The sequence below is a fragment of the Biomphalaria glabrata genome, chromosome 18 (genome assembly GCF_947242115.1).
Source record: "Biomphalaria glabrata chromosome 18, xgBioGlab47.1, whole genome shotgun sequence".
In the NCBI taxonomy this organism is placed as follows: Eukaryota; Metazoa; Mollusca; class Gastropoda; family Planorbidae; genus Biomphalaria; species Biomphalaria glabrata.
This window is the reverse complement of record NC_074728.1, coordinates 1,029,132-1,045,647: the sequence shown is the minus strand read 5'-3', so window position 1 is coordinate 1,045,647 and position 16,516 is coordinate 1,029,132.

Genomic DNA, 16,516 nt, shown 5'->3' with positions numbered 1-16,516 from the left:
ACGGTACTTCACTATACTGTTAAAATTACTATAATGACTTTTATATTCCATTCTATGAATCTTAATTATAGTATATGAATAGTAGCTCATTACTAAAGTAAAAATCATTATCCCAATGTAAGTGTACAACTGAAAGAACAGCCTCTGTGGTTATCCTTAACCCTTAAAACGCGTATGGCAGTTTAGCCTCTAAACATCAGAATTGTAATTCCATTTTGTATGCAAACATTGTAAAACAGCTCAGCACTTTAAGGGTTAAACAAGCAAAAAAAAAATATGTCTGATCACGCAATCATATATAAATAAAAGTAAAGGTACCCCTTTCAGACCGCGCAATCTATGGGGGCCAATAATGTAGGCCGAAAGCTCATTTGCTTAAATGACCGACGGTTTACTCTAGTGTGAACTGTGAAGTGACCAGCACAATGTCCAGCTGCCTCACTCTCAACGTATATCTGGTACTCGTTACAGCTGAATGGAATCGGAATCCTGGCGTAATCCCTAATATTCATCAGGATTCAAACTCCAGATCCTGTGTTTCGAAAGCCAAGTGCTCACCATGCTCCATCGCTATCATAAACAAGAGCGAACATTGTACATTGGGGTTAAATACGGCATCTGACTTTGAAGAGCTTATTTTGGAAAAACCTGGCCAACAAATAGCATTATATTATCTTCTTATCTTATATAATACAGACGTTACTTCAAAAAAGAAGATGATTACGTCCTACGCGTCATGCATTTAGTCATGCATATTAACCAATGACTTAAATTCTACCAAGTCACTGGTTTTCCTGGCTAGCTCAGGCAACCCATTCCATGCTCTAATAGCACTAGGTCATACATTAAGTCTAAGAAAATGGAAACAACAGTCATAGCGCCATTAAAAGATGAACATAACATAATACATAATGATAATGAAACTAAAGCAAACATCCTAAACAAATACTTTGCATCAGCATTCTCAACCCCAGGAGACAAAGACATATTACTGAATTTGAACCAAGTAGACAACATAGAAGATATAGTAGTACAAGAAAATGGAATTCAAAAACTATTAGCCAACACCAAACCAAATAAAGCGTCTGGACCTGATGGTATTCCAGCTAGAGTACTCAAAGAACTAAGCAATGAGCTAGCCCCAGTGTTCAAAATACTCTTTCAGGCTTCACTTAATGAGAATATTAAGGCCAATCAAGCACAAAGGAACGATGAGAAAATTCAATCTCTAAAATGTACAGAGAAACATAAACTTTCGTCTCTAAGAGAAAAAAAAAGTTTGAATTGTACTGGCAATGACAAACGAAATAAAGTTTTATTCTCTGTAAGACAGACTTTGTTTCTTCTGTGTAAGACAGACTATGTTTTTTTCTGTGTAAGACAAATTTTGTTTCTACTCGATCGTTTCTGCTTTTTGTTTCACAAAAAAATGACTTCCATTAATGGCAAACATATTAGGATGCGACCAGCTGTCAACTGCTTTCGAACAAAGCTTTTAAAGTTAGCAATTCTATTTGTAGAAAAGAATGTAATCAAATTTTGATCAGTCTCTTTAGCTGGCACAAGGTTTGTCTTACAGAGGCTTAACAACTACTTAACAACAAACAACAAAAAAACTTCAAATTCTAAAGATACGCTTTTCTCCTAGTTTGCTATAATCGATATACTTAGGTAAACCCAAATCCACTTGAGATACTGTACAAGCTTGCATTTATTGAGGACCTGATAACTATCAAGATCTAAATGTTCTCCATTCCCTGCTCAAGACCTTTTTTTTTCCTAAGACGTTCACAAGACAATTTTATTCACACACACATAACACACACACTAACCAAACTCCATAATAAAATATATTTTAAAAAATCACCCTCCCCTCCACCCATCTTTACTAACACACAAAGAGAACAAATGGCTCTTGACATTCAAGCTGAAGGGTTATGAAATTATGAAGATTAAACAAAGAACATTTAAAACAAGATTCTCTCAATTTCCAGCCATCTTGATATTAACTTGAAGCTAACGAAGTGCTTCCATTGACGCCTACTTATAAATCCACAGAGTATAGCAATTAATAGCTCTGTTTAAAAGAACATCAAATATGATGACATTTATAGGAGAATTACATTTACTCTTTTACTAAAGAAGCTACTACACTCCTGCACTTCCTTCAATAAGTGTTTTAGTTTATTGTTTGTATGATATTTCATCTGTTCCTTTTGTGGTAGGCCTTCTTTAGTATTGAATCTGACGTTTTCTTTTAAAATAAATAGTATAAGAAGGGAAACCCAAAGCAGAACAGAAAAGAAAAAGACTGCTATATTTTATAATTATGCAAATAGCTGCAGATGTCCAAACGAATGCACACACCATAAAGTCATTAACTAAACCGAACAATGGTCTACCTGAAACAAATATGATTATGGTTTCAATAGATATGTATTTTTTTAAGTGTTTGTCGAAGGTTCGTGTATATATGAATATACATTTTGAACTGATTGTTAATTATCGCTCTATAGATCGGCTTACGTGATTCCTACTTAAATGTATAAATTATATAATGAATTGCACACGTTCCATCCAATAATACAACAGTTTATTCGTATCTATGCGTTCTATTCATATCCATGCGTTTTATTCATATTCACTTCACTGGGTTAAATTTCTCAGTGAACACCGTTTAAGGGAATACAATGAATTTTATTTTTCTTTAACCAAACTCCAGGCAGTTCCAGAAAATGAATATTAGCTCGCTATTAACATAATAATAATTATAATAATAAATTGTACACATAATGGCAGGGTGTTCATCTTTATTAGAATCTGCGAATATTAGCTCGCTATTAACATAATAATAATTATAATAATAAATTGTACACATAATGGCAGGGTGTTCATCTTTATTAGAATCTGCTTACCTTGGTCGCCATAGCCAACTTGCAAAGTTCATACACCAACACTTGGCTTTGACACCTTTTGTTACATAGGAGAGAGAGGAGGTAAAGAAGGTGATTTCTGGCGCTACTTAATATCCGAACTGTGAATTCTGAAAAAAAAAAAAACATAACCAGTCAACCGTAAAGCCTCTATTGTATTTTAACAAGTTGACTGTATGCGCTGATTTTAGATTATCCCATTCCTGCTATCTAACCTTAGTATTTAAGCATAAAGTAGGGATGGATTTTTACACATGTTTGCATTACTTGTTTATAAAGCTTATATCAAATCATTCTATCTGTTTGGCGGAACCGTTACCACAGACAAGAGAAGGGGCAAAGGCGAGCAACTGGCGCCTAAACCAATAAGCTTCGGGCAGGAGGGGCTCGTTAGCCTTGGTTGGCTATCCATCTAGGAGAAGGAAAACTCTTGAATCCAAACCTCCGCTGCCTTGCGGCTATACCCAAACGCGGGAAAGGCTTCGGGAGACAACCCTGAGGAAAAATCAGGAGCTGGTGACCCTTAGGCAGATTGTGGCACACTGTGCTACAGCCTGTCAGAGCCTGCGGCGCTACTGATCCCAAACTGTATCGGATATTCCGTTCCTTTGGTCACATCAGCTGCGCGGAGAATGGGGAACTGCTGTGTGGGCGGCAACGTTCCGACCATAGACAATGCCCAGGCTTTCATCTCGCTTATTCAAAGCCCTAACTCCATCTGTTTGGTACAATTTTTGTAAACGTTATCACTTCCATTTCCCATTCTCTGATCACGTTTAAACTTTTCACAGTTATTCTTTGTTCCTAACCAAATATGAATCGATAACAAATGAACCAGTTGATTTATTAATTAGTAAGTAAAGTTTCCTTTACAGACCTAATGGGCAGATGATGTTATCTGTTTCTATGACCAACGGCTAACGAGCAGGGTGTCATGTGGCCAGCACAACGATCAACCGCCTTTACTTCTCCCAATTAAAGTCATGTACCCATCTGTGTTGGTAGGACTCAGCGGCACCCTAAAAATATAGAAATTCAAAATCCCAGTTTTCACCGAGATTCGAACCCACGCTTAACCACTCAGTCACCGCGCCCCGTAATTAATTAGTGGTAATTAGTAAATTTAGTTTGATAATGATTAAGGGAAATAAATCTTACATTTTTATTTATATGGCTATAAATATACATATTAATAAACAGACTAATTTTTTTTAAAATCATTTTTTAACATTTTGGTTGTTTTTTTTTAAACAGGTTGACTAATGTTGAATGTAGATTTGTTATAAGCCATGGAAAACAGTTCAAATACAGAGTTGCCGGATGAAAGACCACAAAATACAACGGCGTTTTCTGTCGACTATTTTGTGTGTTGGTTGACGGTGGAAACGTATTTAGAATACATTTTGTTTCACAGTCTCTTCTGCTATGTGAACCCTGCCTTGGTAGTGTTTGGGTTGTTGTCTAACTTCATCAGCTTAGCCATACTTCGACGCAGTGGACTTAACAAACCGTCTAACATCCTTCTGTTCGGCCTGGTCATAGCGGACATCATGACCCTGTCTAACTCAATCAACTTTGGCGTGATTCTGTTGTACTTCGGGCCTGACAAACCTTTCCCAAGACTATGCGGTTTTCAATATGATGAGAATTTAAATATATTTTTAGCAGTCTCAGACATAGTGTTAGAATTTATCGGTTTCTGGGGTCAGTATGTTAACACTTTGATCCCAGTTTTTATCACTCTCGAAAGACTTTCGGCCATTTTTAGACCAATAACTTTTAAATCCATTATTACCAAAAGGAACACAAAAATAGCAGTTATACTGTCATTCTTATTTTGGCTTCCGTGGAATATATATTATTGCTCAGTATGGGCAATTGGGCATCGCTCCTACGAATCTTTCACATATGTTAGTATTGTGACAAATCGAGAAGCTGTAATCTTAAGAAACTTTATAGAAACTGACGTGTTTGTATACTTTAAATCTTATTTACCTATGGCCATTATTACCCTTGGCTGTATTTGCTTATCCATCAAAATAAAAATAGTTTTAAGAAAGAGGAAGTCCTTAACATCAGTTCAAAATCCAATCACGTGGTCTCCGCGGACGACTCGGACATTAATGCTGACCTGTGTAGTCTTTATCGTGACGCAGACTGTCTTTATCATTGCAGCCTTACTGCCGTTACCTCTGACGACTATTCGTTATTTAGTTAAAAACCAAGTGGCATATGTCATAATCACTCTCAGCGCCTCTAGCAACCTTTTGGTTTACCTGGCATCCAACAGGAAGTTGTACCAGATTTTTTTAGAAATAATTTGTCGTAGAAATAATTCAAAGACTAATAGATCTAATCATTGAATCATTGAATGCCGTAATCGGTAAAAAAAAATAAATAAATACGTTTCTGTCAGTTCTTTTTTTTTCTACACGTGACTAAGACTGAAATGCATTACTGATGCTAATTATAAATGTGCTTTGATTATATATTCTTTATCAATTCCTACTATCGCTCAGCCTTTTCGTCAGTCAAAATAAAAAGTCAACAAGTAAAATTAAAAAAAGAAATATTAAAAAACAAAGCTTATATTGATTAAATTTGTTTTGAATCAATCATGTAATTTATTTGTAATAGATTTAGAATAACAATAATAAATGTGTTCAGTTTGTATTAATTGTTTCTCTCCGTAATTATTATTTTTTCACGTTTCGAAGGAATTCTACATTTCGTTCATTACTATTTCACTAACCTGTTATGATTAAGCTTCAATAACTTTGTCGTTTGTTATCAGAAAATGTTGTATTTGGTATAGAATTGAAGGGAAATGCATGCTCTTTTTTTTTTTTATAAAATACCAAGTCAAGTTTATAAAATTAAATATAAATTTAATTTAATGAGGTCAAATAAACGATGATATCGTCGATTAGGAGAGAAAGAGTTAAGTGGGTTTTTTTTTTAACTCTCCGAGAATGTGAAGTTGAAGACATAACGTGTACAAGATTCCACCCAGACAGAGCTGATATATAAACTTTGCAATAACTTAAAAAAAAAAAAGAAACACGATTTAAAAAGTTGAATTTTTTTTATTTTTATCTGAAATGTTGGATATTACAGTGTGGCTGGTTAGCTAAGCTGCAACAACGTCGTACTGATAATATGAACGTCAAGAGTTTGAACCCCATACTAGCCATTTTTGTTCTTTTTATTTTTCAAATAAACTAGGAATGTATAATTTACTACATTATTCGAGCAGAAAATAAGAATAATATTTAGAACTTTTCATGGGGCCCATTTTAATGGATGCGAGGCCTCTCTTCTAAATTTATATAACAACTATTACTATTAATTTGATCATTGTATCAACATTTGTTGTACAACATAAACAGGAAGCAACTCAAACGCAATAGGCGCCAGTGGGTTAATTAAAGTTACGTCAATCATATGATGCACCAAATATGTTAACCCTGTAAGTCCTACATCTTTAAAAGCATGTAAAATGTAAATTGCGGGGCCCCTGCCAAGCGCAGGGCCAATTGGAGCCTAAGACCTGCACTGTCTTTTCACGTTCCCAGTTTAGGATTAACGATGAAAGTCTCACAGAGTAAGAAAAAGATGAGTTTCAGTTCTTGTCTAAATGGACAGAATGTGTCCACTTTGAGTCGATTAGATGTAGTTATGATGAAGCAGGTGGTGATCATGTTTTAGGTTAATATCATGAATGTCATCAAAAATCAAAAGTCCGTCGAAACGAGACCAATAGCTATAGGAGGCCTGACCGAGACCAATCGACATCGTTAACTCTTTCTCTCCTAACTGACGATACCTGCGTTGATTCCACCAGAATGTGGTGATAATTACGGAGAGAAAGAGTTAAAGAAGGACTGAATCTGACCTAGATTATGTTACTGAACATTTTGCAAAACTTCTAAATATTATGCCTATATTCTTATTTTTATGTGTATTACTGTTATTTACCTTATTGTTTTAAACTCTGTCACTGATTGATGAATTAAAGCTTACAGACAGCACATATTAACAGATAGGCCTATCACAAGCTAGTCTGTGCAACATGAGTGTGTTTGTGTGTGTGCGTATGTAAGAGGCCACCAACCGTAAAGGGTGTGTGTGAGATGGTCAATGGGGATCCAAAAATTAACCATTATAGAGACGCTGTTTTAGTGTATGTAACACACGAGATGATAAAGGACATTCAACACGTTGCCATCAGTTTGTGAATAACGTTAATACGACAGGCGTTTTAATATAAATAGAAATGAAACTTATCATTATAAAGGCGCGTTATATACATATTAACTGCAATGGCTGAAACCTTTTTTTTTTTTTTTTACTTTGTCTTGAGCTTTGAGTGGGCTAGTTAACTATGTCACGCTGACCAGATGTTTGTCTAGTTGTGCGGGTATGTCCCCAGAGGTAGAGATGAACAACTCCCACCCCCTTTTATTTTTTTTATAGACTAGCCCATAACATTGACAGGTGACCACATTATTAAGACAGAACGGACGTATTGTCCGCATGTTAACACTGAGGGAACTGGGTTTGTTTACTTTGGTAGTAAATCTGAATTAGGGGCTGGACTTCAAGCCACACTTCTACACTGTGTGATGTTGCTAGTTCAGGCTGTCTTGAAGTCAACCAATTACTCTGCAATCGTTTGGGTGTAATTGTTCGGGTGTATTACGTGCAGTTGAACGACAACACAAACAAGAACTGGCACATCGATTGTAACGAGTGAAGAGATGTAGTCAAACGATGATGAACAATTGTACATGGATTTATTCTGATAAAAGGCCACAGTAGAAGTCTCTGTCACTAAACACGTCGTTACCCTGGAATGTTCTATCGCTAACTGATTTTCCGGTCTCTAACCCAACATATCCCAAACGTCACTAGTCCCGTTCAATATGCGTCATCTATGGTGCGTCGCTAAATAACTAACCTATATAAATAAGGTGTCTAACAGATTCCTCCCCCCCTTGAAAAAAAAATATGTCAATATTTTTCCACTACTGTCAAGTCTTACAAGGGCATTTTCAATTTAAGGGGAAGACCACAAACATAAAATCTTGACATCTTCATCTTGACTTCTTCATCTTGACATTTTCATCTTGACTTGACAGTTCTTCATATTCAATGTCAATGTTCATAACATTCCAGAATCATCTTCATTAGTACACAGTTCATCATGGAGGAAAATGTGGCATCTTATGGGTACTTCATACACTCACAAATGTTCTTCACTGGCAGTAATCTGATAAAATACAATATTTCAAAAAACAATTATAGACTTTATTTACACATTCAATAAATTTTTTCTTACCACCCTTTTATACGCTTTTGTCCATTTTTCTTTTATACTCACCCTTTTCCATAGAACTAACTTTCGTCAATGATATATGAAATGATTCACACAAAAAAAAATATCCATACTTACTTTTAAATGCTTAACATCAAATTTACTTATCTCCCTTTTCCATAACATATAAATGGTGTCAATATATTAATATATATTACATACTCAATATAATCATAGTTTATTTACAAAATTATTTCACTTCAATGTCATTCTAGACAATAGATCAGCTACAATATTCACAGATCCACTAATAGCTTTCACTTCAAATTTATATTCCTGTAGTGCTAAGAACCATCTATATACACGACTGTTTTTCATGCTCTTTTGTTGTATATACTGAATAGGTTTATGATCAGTTAATAATATGAATTTCCTTCCTATTAGATAGCTCTCTAGCTTAGTAATTACCCATATTACAGCTAAGGCTTCTCTTTCAATGACACTATATTTTTTCTCTGCCTCTGACAATTTTCTACTTACATATAAAATAGGATGTAAGTTATCATAGTTCTGCATTAAACAACCACCAATAGCATTACCAGATGCATCAGTTGTGACATAAAATATTTTGTCTTTATCGGGTAGTCTTAATATTAATTCATGACTAAAAGCATCTTTAATTCTGTCAATAGCTTTCACACATTCCTCATTACAAACTACTTTTTGAGGTTTTCCTTTTTTAAGTAAGTCATTTAATGGATTCACTATTTCTGCTAAGTTCTTTATAAACTTTCTGTAATAATTTACTATTCCTAATATGCTTTTAATTTGTCTTTTTGTTGTAGGTATTTCAATATTAAGTACTTTCTTTATGTTATCTTCAATAGGGCTAATCATGTTGTTATTTACTTTATGTCCTAAGAAAATTATTTCCTCCAATCCTATTTCTACTTTTTCTGTTTGAATTGTAAGTCCACTTTCTTTTATTATTTTAAACACTTCTTTTACATCTACCAAATGTTCCTCCCAACTATTATTAAAAATACATATGTCATCCAAATAGCAAATAACATTTTCTTTGTTTCCAATTATCATGTTCATCATTCTATTAAATGTGGCAGGTGCATTTACTAATCCAAAACTCATATAATTCCATTGAAAAATACCATATGGTGTTACAAATGCTGTGTAAGGTTTTGCATTTTCTGTTAAAGGTATTTGCCAATAACCTTTAGTTAAATCCAATTTAGTAAAAAATTTTGCTCCATTTAATTTATGTAAAATATCCTCTATATTTGGCATTGGATATGGGTCAAATTCTGTGATGTTGTTAAGTTTCCTATAATCAATACATAATCTTATATCTCCATTCTTCTTTTTGGCTATCAGAATTGGTGAAGCATAAGGAGATGTTGATGGTTCAATTATACCTGATTCTAGTAAATTGTCTATTTCTTTCTTTACTTTGTCTTGTAAATGTAGCGGTATTCTATATGGCTTAAGCTTGATAGGTTTTGGATCTGTTACTTTAATGTCATGTTTAATAATATTAGTTTTTCCTGGTATGCTGGAAAAAATTTCTTTGTATTCCTGTATTATTTTAGTTATGTCTTTTGACTTTTCCTTATGTAAATTATTAAGATTAATCTTTTGCCAAGTTTGATTCTCTTTTGTTTCTATTACAGGTATTTCCTTAATATCATTTTCATTATGATTTTCATTTGTTATTATCATCAAACATTCTTCTCTTTCTGAAAATGTATTTTCTATTTCCTCCTGAATGTTTTGTATCAACTCGTCTTCTCTATCATGATACAGTTTCAAATTATTTATGTGATATGTTTTAATTTTCCCATTTATTTCAATTTGATAATTCACATCACTAATTTGTTTTATCACCTTAAATGGACCTTTCCATTGTTTACCAATTTTATTTTTCAGGTCATTTATCAATATTAATACATTGTTTCCTACTTCTAGTGTTTTCAATTGTCTTTTCTTATTTATATTCTCATGAGCACTTTGTTTGTATTTCTTATTGTTGTTATATGCTTGAGTCCATATTTCTTTCAATTCTGTTGTGATTGTTGTTTCACTGTCATTATTTAATTTATTCTCATTGTCTATTAGATTTTCTTTGAAAACATCTAATTCATCTCTAGGTTTTCTTCCATGTATTACTTCATATGGTGAAAATTGTGTTGCTTCATGGATGTTGTTTCTATGAGCAAATAGTACATAGTTAATGTAATGATCCCACTTGTTCTGATTATTCTGAATTATCTTTGTTAGTGATCTTTTTAATGAACCACCATATCGTTCACATAAACCATTACTCTCTGGGTGGTAAACCGAAGAGTATATGTGTTGTATATTGTATTGTTTAGTCCATTTCTTAAATTGTTCTGACTTAAACTGAGATCCCTGATCACTCAATATAATTTTAGGTATACCATGTCTTGTAATTACTTTTTGAGTTATGGCATTAATGATATTTTCTGCACTTGTATTTGATAATGGGATTGCCTCTGGGTATCTACTAAACATGTCTATTACTGTTAGAATGTATTTGTTATTATTTTCAGTTTGAATTAAAGGTCCTATTAAATCAATAGATACTTTCTGAAATGGTTCTGTAGGTTCATCCATTTCTTGAATAGGTGCTTTATTCACTAGGCTTTTGTTAGATCTCTTTTGACATATGTCACATGAGTTTATGTATTTATTGATTGTTGCTTTCATTTTGGGCCAAAATACTTGTTTTGACAAATTCCTATAACATTTCTTTACTCCCCTATGTGCTGCTAAATTATTATCATGTGTCATGATTAAAACATCTTTCCAATATTTCTGTTTTATTTTCTTGTTATCATTACTTGTTTGTCTAAATAATATTTTATTCTCTATACAAAATTTCTCCATTGGGTTATTATTGTTTTTATCTGATATTCTTGAATAAATTTTCCCAATAATATTGTCATTCATTTGTTCTAATGCAAATTTGGGTATTGTTTCTTTTTCACTTTGAGATATTTGTGTTTCAAGACTATTTTGTGTTTCATTTTCTATCTCTCTTTCCTTAATATCTGTATTTTCTATTTGTATTACATTACTGGTTTCTTTTCCTTTATCATTACTTATAACATTTATTGTATTTTCCTGTTTCTCATCTTGTTTATCCATTGATCTTGTTATTATCATACTTGTTATATTTTGTGTTTCTATGCTTTCATGATTTTGTCTTATGTTTTTGTATTTGTTTTGCCAGTCTTCTAATTCTTTTCTTGAACATTCTTTAACTCCTTTTATGTTTCCTACTAACATATCATATCTCATTTCTGGTATTGCAATGCCATCACAATAACCAGTGAAAAATGGAGTTTCAATGTACACCCTTATAGCTTTAAATTCCCTTACAGTGCCATCTGCTAATTCTACTTTCCTAGTAAACCCTTTATACCAATGATGTTTGACAAATTTAGTTTTTACTGCCAAAGTGTTACAACCTGAATCCCTGATTAATTCCACCGGAATTCTATCTACAAACCCTGGGTACACTGCAAAATTGTTCCTATTTCCTTCCATGAAATATACCCTATCTGCACCTTTATTTTTGTATTCCCTACTGTAACTCCTATTTCTATAATTTCCCCTGTCATTCCTATCTCTACTCCTATATCTACTGTTATTTTGTTCATTGTATCTATTTCTACTTCCAGACCTACTATTCCCTCTTCTACAGTTAGCTGCTATATGACCTTTTCCTTGACATTTAAAACAGGTTATTTCACTATATTTTCTATTTCCACTATTTGATCTGTTTCTATTTCTACTTCTATCAACATTTTCTTTGGTGTATCCTATTAAATCTACTTTGCTCTTATCTCTATCAGAAAATGGTTTATTTGGATAGGCATTTTTGTATACTCTCATTATTTCTGTTATTTCATCTATAGTTTTTGGATTTCTTTCTCTAATAAAAGATTGTAATTGAGGATCACATTTATTTACAAAGTTGTCCACTAGAATAAAATTTTTTAATCCTTCATAAGAGTTTGTCACTTTTTCTAATTTTACCCACTTATTGAAAAAATCCTTTTCCATATTAATGGTAGTTTGGGGTTCTATTTCTAATGATGGTATATTGTCAAAATATTTCTTTCTGAAAGTTGTAGCATTATGACCATAAGCATTCAATAACTCTCTTTTTAAAACCTGATAGCTATCATCAATATGATGGTCATGATTTTGGCATATTGTTAGAGCTTGACCATGAACAAAGTCTATCAGTATTTCAGACCATTCTTCTTCAGGCATATTAAATGTAGACATTTTTGCCTCATATCTTTTTAGAAAATCACCAATGTCATCCTTCTGTTCATCAAAACTTTGTATCTTTCTCTTTAGCCATGTCTGCGAATTAGGGTTGTCTCTTTGAGTGGTATAATTATTTGAGTTATTTGTGTTATTTCCTTGTTCAGTTTGGGCTCTGGCTTGTGCTGCGTCCAATCTCATCTTCTCCATTTTAGCTTCATGCTCTCTAATTTTTTCTCTTTCTTTGTCTTGCCTTTCTATTTCTTCTTTCTGTCTCTCTATCTCTTGTCTTTTTTCTTCTTTCTGTCTCTCTATCTCTTGTCTTTTTTCTTCTTTCTGTCTCTCCATTTCTTCCTTCACCACTTGCTGTACATAAGCTGCTAAGTCCTTTCCTTTTAACTCCATGGCCTTTCCATCCTGCATAGCTGCTTCCTTAACCTCCTTAAGGTCCACATATGATGATGTAGCCATTGTGTTTTATATTTTATATATATTTTTACTTAGCCTATATTGGTTATGGCTATACTTTGTACTTATTTTATATTTAAGTTTTTACAAACTTTTATATAAGTTTAAGTCTCTATCTATAGATTTAGTAAATGAGTAAATCTAGTCTGAGTTATATTCAAATCTGCATATTAGATCTAGTATCACACAAATTTAAATTTAGTATATTATAGTATGTATAATAATACCTTTTAGATCTAGTTATCAAGAGCACTATAACTTTTAGATCTAGTATGAATAAGTATGATCACTTTTAAAACCTGGTATGACTGAAGTTACAGTGAAGTGTTTAGAGTAAATTCAAAGACTGTCTAGAGTCTAGATCTAGAGTAGATTATGGTTCTATTCAACCATATGAAACAAATATATGTATACAATGTCAAATATATCTTCAACAAGATATATATATCTAGAATGTACTACCTTCATTCATTTTTCAATTCATAATATTTCAAATTAGAGTCTAGATAATCAAATGTACCAAAGAGATGTACAATTTGTAGATCTAAATTTAGCCAGACGACAGTGTTTGACTACATAGCCAGTTTCGGCATTATTCTCATGGCAAAATCATATTTGATTTTAACCGCTCAAACTAAAATTATTTTAGTCTGATTCACAGTAAAAGAATCCTACCCGCACTTTCTATCATTAAGTGAAAAAAAAATACAGATCTAATTAAATTAATAAAAATAAATAATTTAAAATAATATAAACAAATGAAATAATTAAATGAGACTATCGCTATGGGTTGGGATATGACAATATGGCACACAATGATAACGTCACGAAGTAACTAGGCAACAACGGATATGACGTTTACACAGACAAAACAAATTACAACCCTAAACGTATAATATAGTTTTTCATCTAAATTATGTCTTTACCCCGAACGGGTTTAAGGCTTCAGCACCACCTGATTTTACTCAGGCTAACATACCAAATTTAGACAAAATCTATTTCTAAGGGCAATCTAAACATACACTAATAAGAAAAATGGCACTTAGCTTTTGATAAGAAAGATCCCTTTGTTCGGACTCCCGAATATGCTAGATCACAACAAATTCCACTGCCTCTCTTCCAGTTCTGACTCTGTTCTCCGGTGCTACCAGTATCCCACGTAATGCCACAGATGTCCTGATATGCCACAGCAAAATGTTTCAGTTCCTTCGGCGACTGTTGATGACCGTATGTGTAGTTCCGACGACTTTGTGTACACAGTTACTGACGAATAGGTTAACGGTTCTTCTGGCGATGACTTGACTTGTGTAGACGACTACTGACAAATAACAGTCTCTTGACGGCAACTTGATCTGGACGACTGACGAATAACGAATTTCTTGACGATGACTTGGTCTGGGCTGACAAATAACGGCTTTCTTGACGATGACTTGATCTGGGCTGACGAATAACGGTTCTCTAAAATAGTTCACTGCTTCTGCTGCTACTCTGGTAGTACGACGAAGTTTGCTGTTGTACTCTGCTTCACTAGACCAAACTGTCCAATGTAGACTAGGTGAGACCAAGGTCACCTCCGACGACGTTCCGTTAGACGATTAACGGTTTTCAACGAAATTAAGTGGATGTAGCTGTTTCCACAACTTCAATATCAGCACGTCTAGATATCGTCTAGACCAACGAATACTACATAGATCAATGTTCAGTACTGATAAATATTACTTCACTAACCTTCCAAAGGTTAAACACAGTGACCGTTATAAACGTGGTAAGCAACCGGTTCAATGAGCAAACTGCTCCACAAGAATCTCTCCAAGGGTAAGACGACAGAGCGATTTCGATTTAGTTAGCTACCAAACTTGTAGTACTCATAATACTTCTGACAGCGGGCAAACTGTCCTTCTCGAAACTGACGAGGTAAAACTTGATACTCGATGTGGCTCCTATGACGAAGAAAAAAATATGTCCAACAGGTTCACTAACGATCTCTCACCCGTTATGAATGAACGGTTTCTCTGGCTGTAGGTCGATTCAGCATATGAAGATCAGGCGTTGATAATATACTGGTTAAGTAGACCAGACGTTGCGATGATTACTGTCCTGACGAAGGTCACCCTGAGTTAACGGCTCGTTGAACGTGCGATCAAGAACATGTAGATCTAGAACAAAGTCACTCTGCGATGATGCTGTGTTCAGCCGTACTCCGATGAAACTTTATAACTTCGAGTGCACGACCCTCACCTGAGTAAACGTTCTGCTTCGAGGTCCGGTTCGATGTTCGGCTTCGAGGTTCGGTTAATCCGGGCTTCGGGCGTCGGGGGTCGCCACTGTGATGTTGATTATTCAGGCTGTCTTGAAGTCAACCAATTACTCTGCAATCGTTTGGGTGTAATTGTTCGGGTGTATTACGTGCAGTTGAACGACAACACAAACAAGAACTGGCACATCGATTGTAACGAGTGAAGAGATGTAGTCAAACGATGATGAACAATTGTACATGGATTTATTCTGATAAAAGGCCACAGTAGAAGTCTCTGTCATTAAACACGTCGTTACCCTGGAATGTTCTATCGCTAACTGATTTTCCGGTCTCTAACCCAACATATCCCAAACGTCACTAGTCCCGTTCAATATGCGTCATCTATGGTGCGTCGCTAAATAACTAACCTATATAAATAAGGTGTCTAACAACTGGTAACCGTCACGCTGACCAGGCCTAACGGGCTCGTCCGCCTCTGACGCTGTAGGCCTTATTTTTTGCTATTAAACTTAGTACCTTACGTAGGTACTGTAGGCCTACTATTAGCCTTTTACTAATTACATACTGTATTGTCATTGTTCTGCATGAAAAAAAATCGCCTTTTAAGGTTAATAAACGTAACTAAAGGTCGAGAAACATTTTGCATGAAAAATAAACAAACTAAATAATAATAATATGGTTACATAATTACATACTGTATTGTCATTGTTCTGCATGAAAAAAATTCGCCTTTTAAGGTTAATAAACGTAACTAAAGATCGAGAAACATTTTGCATGAAAAATAAACAAACTAAATAATAATAATATGGTTACATAATTACATACTGTATTGTCATTGTTCTGCATGAAAAAATTCGCCTTTTAAGGTTAATAAACGTAACTAAATATCGAGAAACATTTTGCATCAAAAATAAACAAACTAGATAATAATAATATCTGCTAAGTACGCTGGAGTCGAAAAGTGACTTAATTTACGGAGGAGTACCAAAATTTTGGCAATAACCAAATAGTGGCTAAGACTTACAGACGGATTCAGTCACTGAACTTTCCTGGCTTGTCGCTTTGCACTAATAATAATATGATGTATCTTCTCTCCCAAATGCGCGGTCCTAATGCCGAAGCAAATTTGCTGCTCTTTAAGAACATGGTGTGCGATAGGAGCTACAGTTGTCCCGCTATATTTTTTTGTCTTGTTGTTGTTTTTTATCAAAGGTTTTCCCATGGACA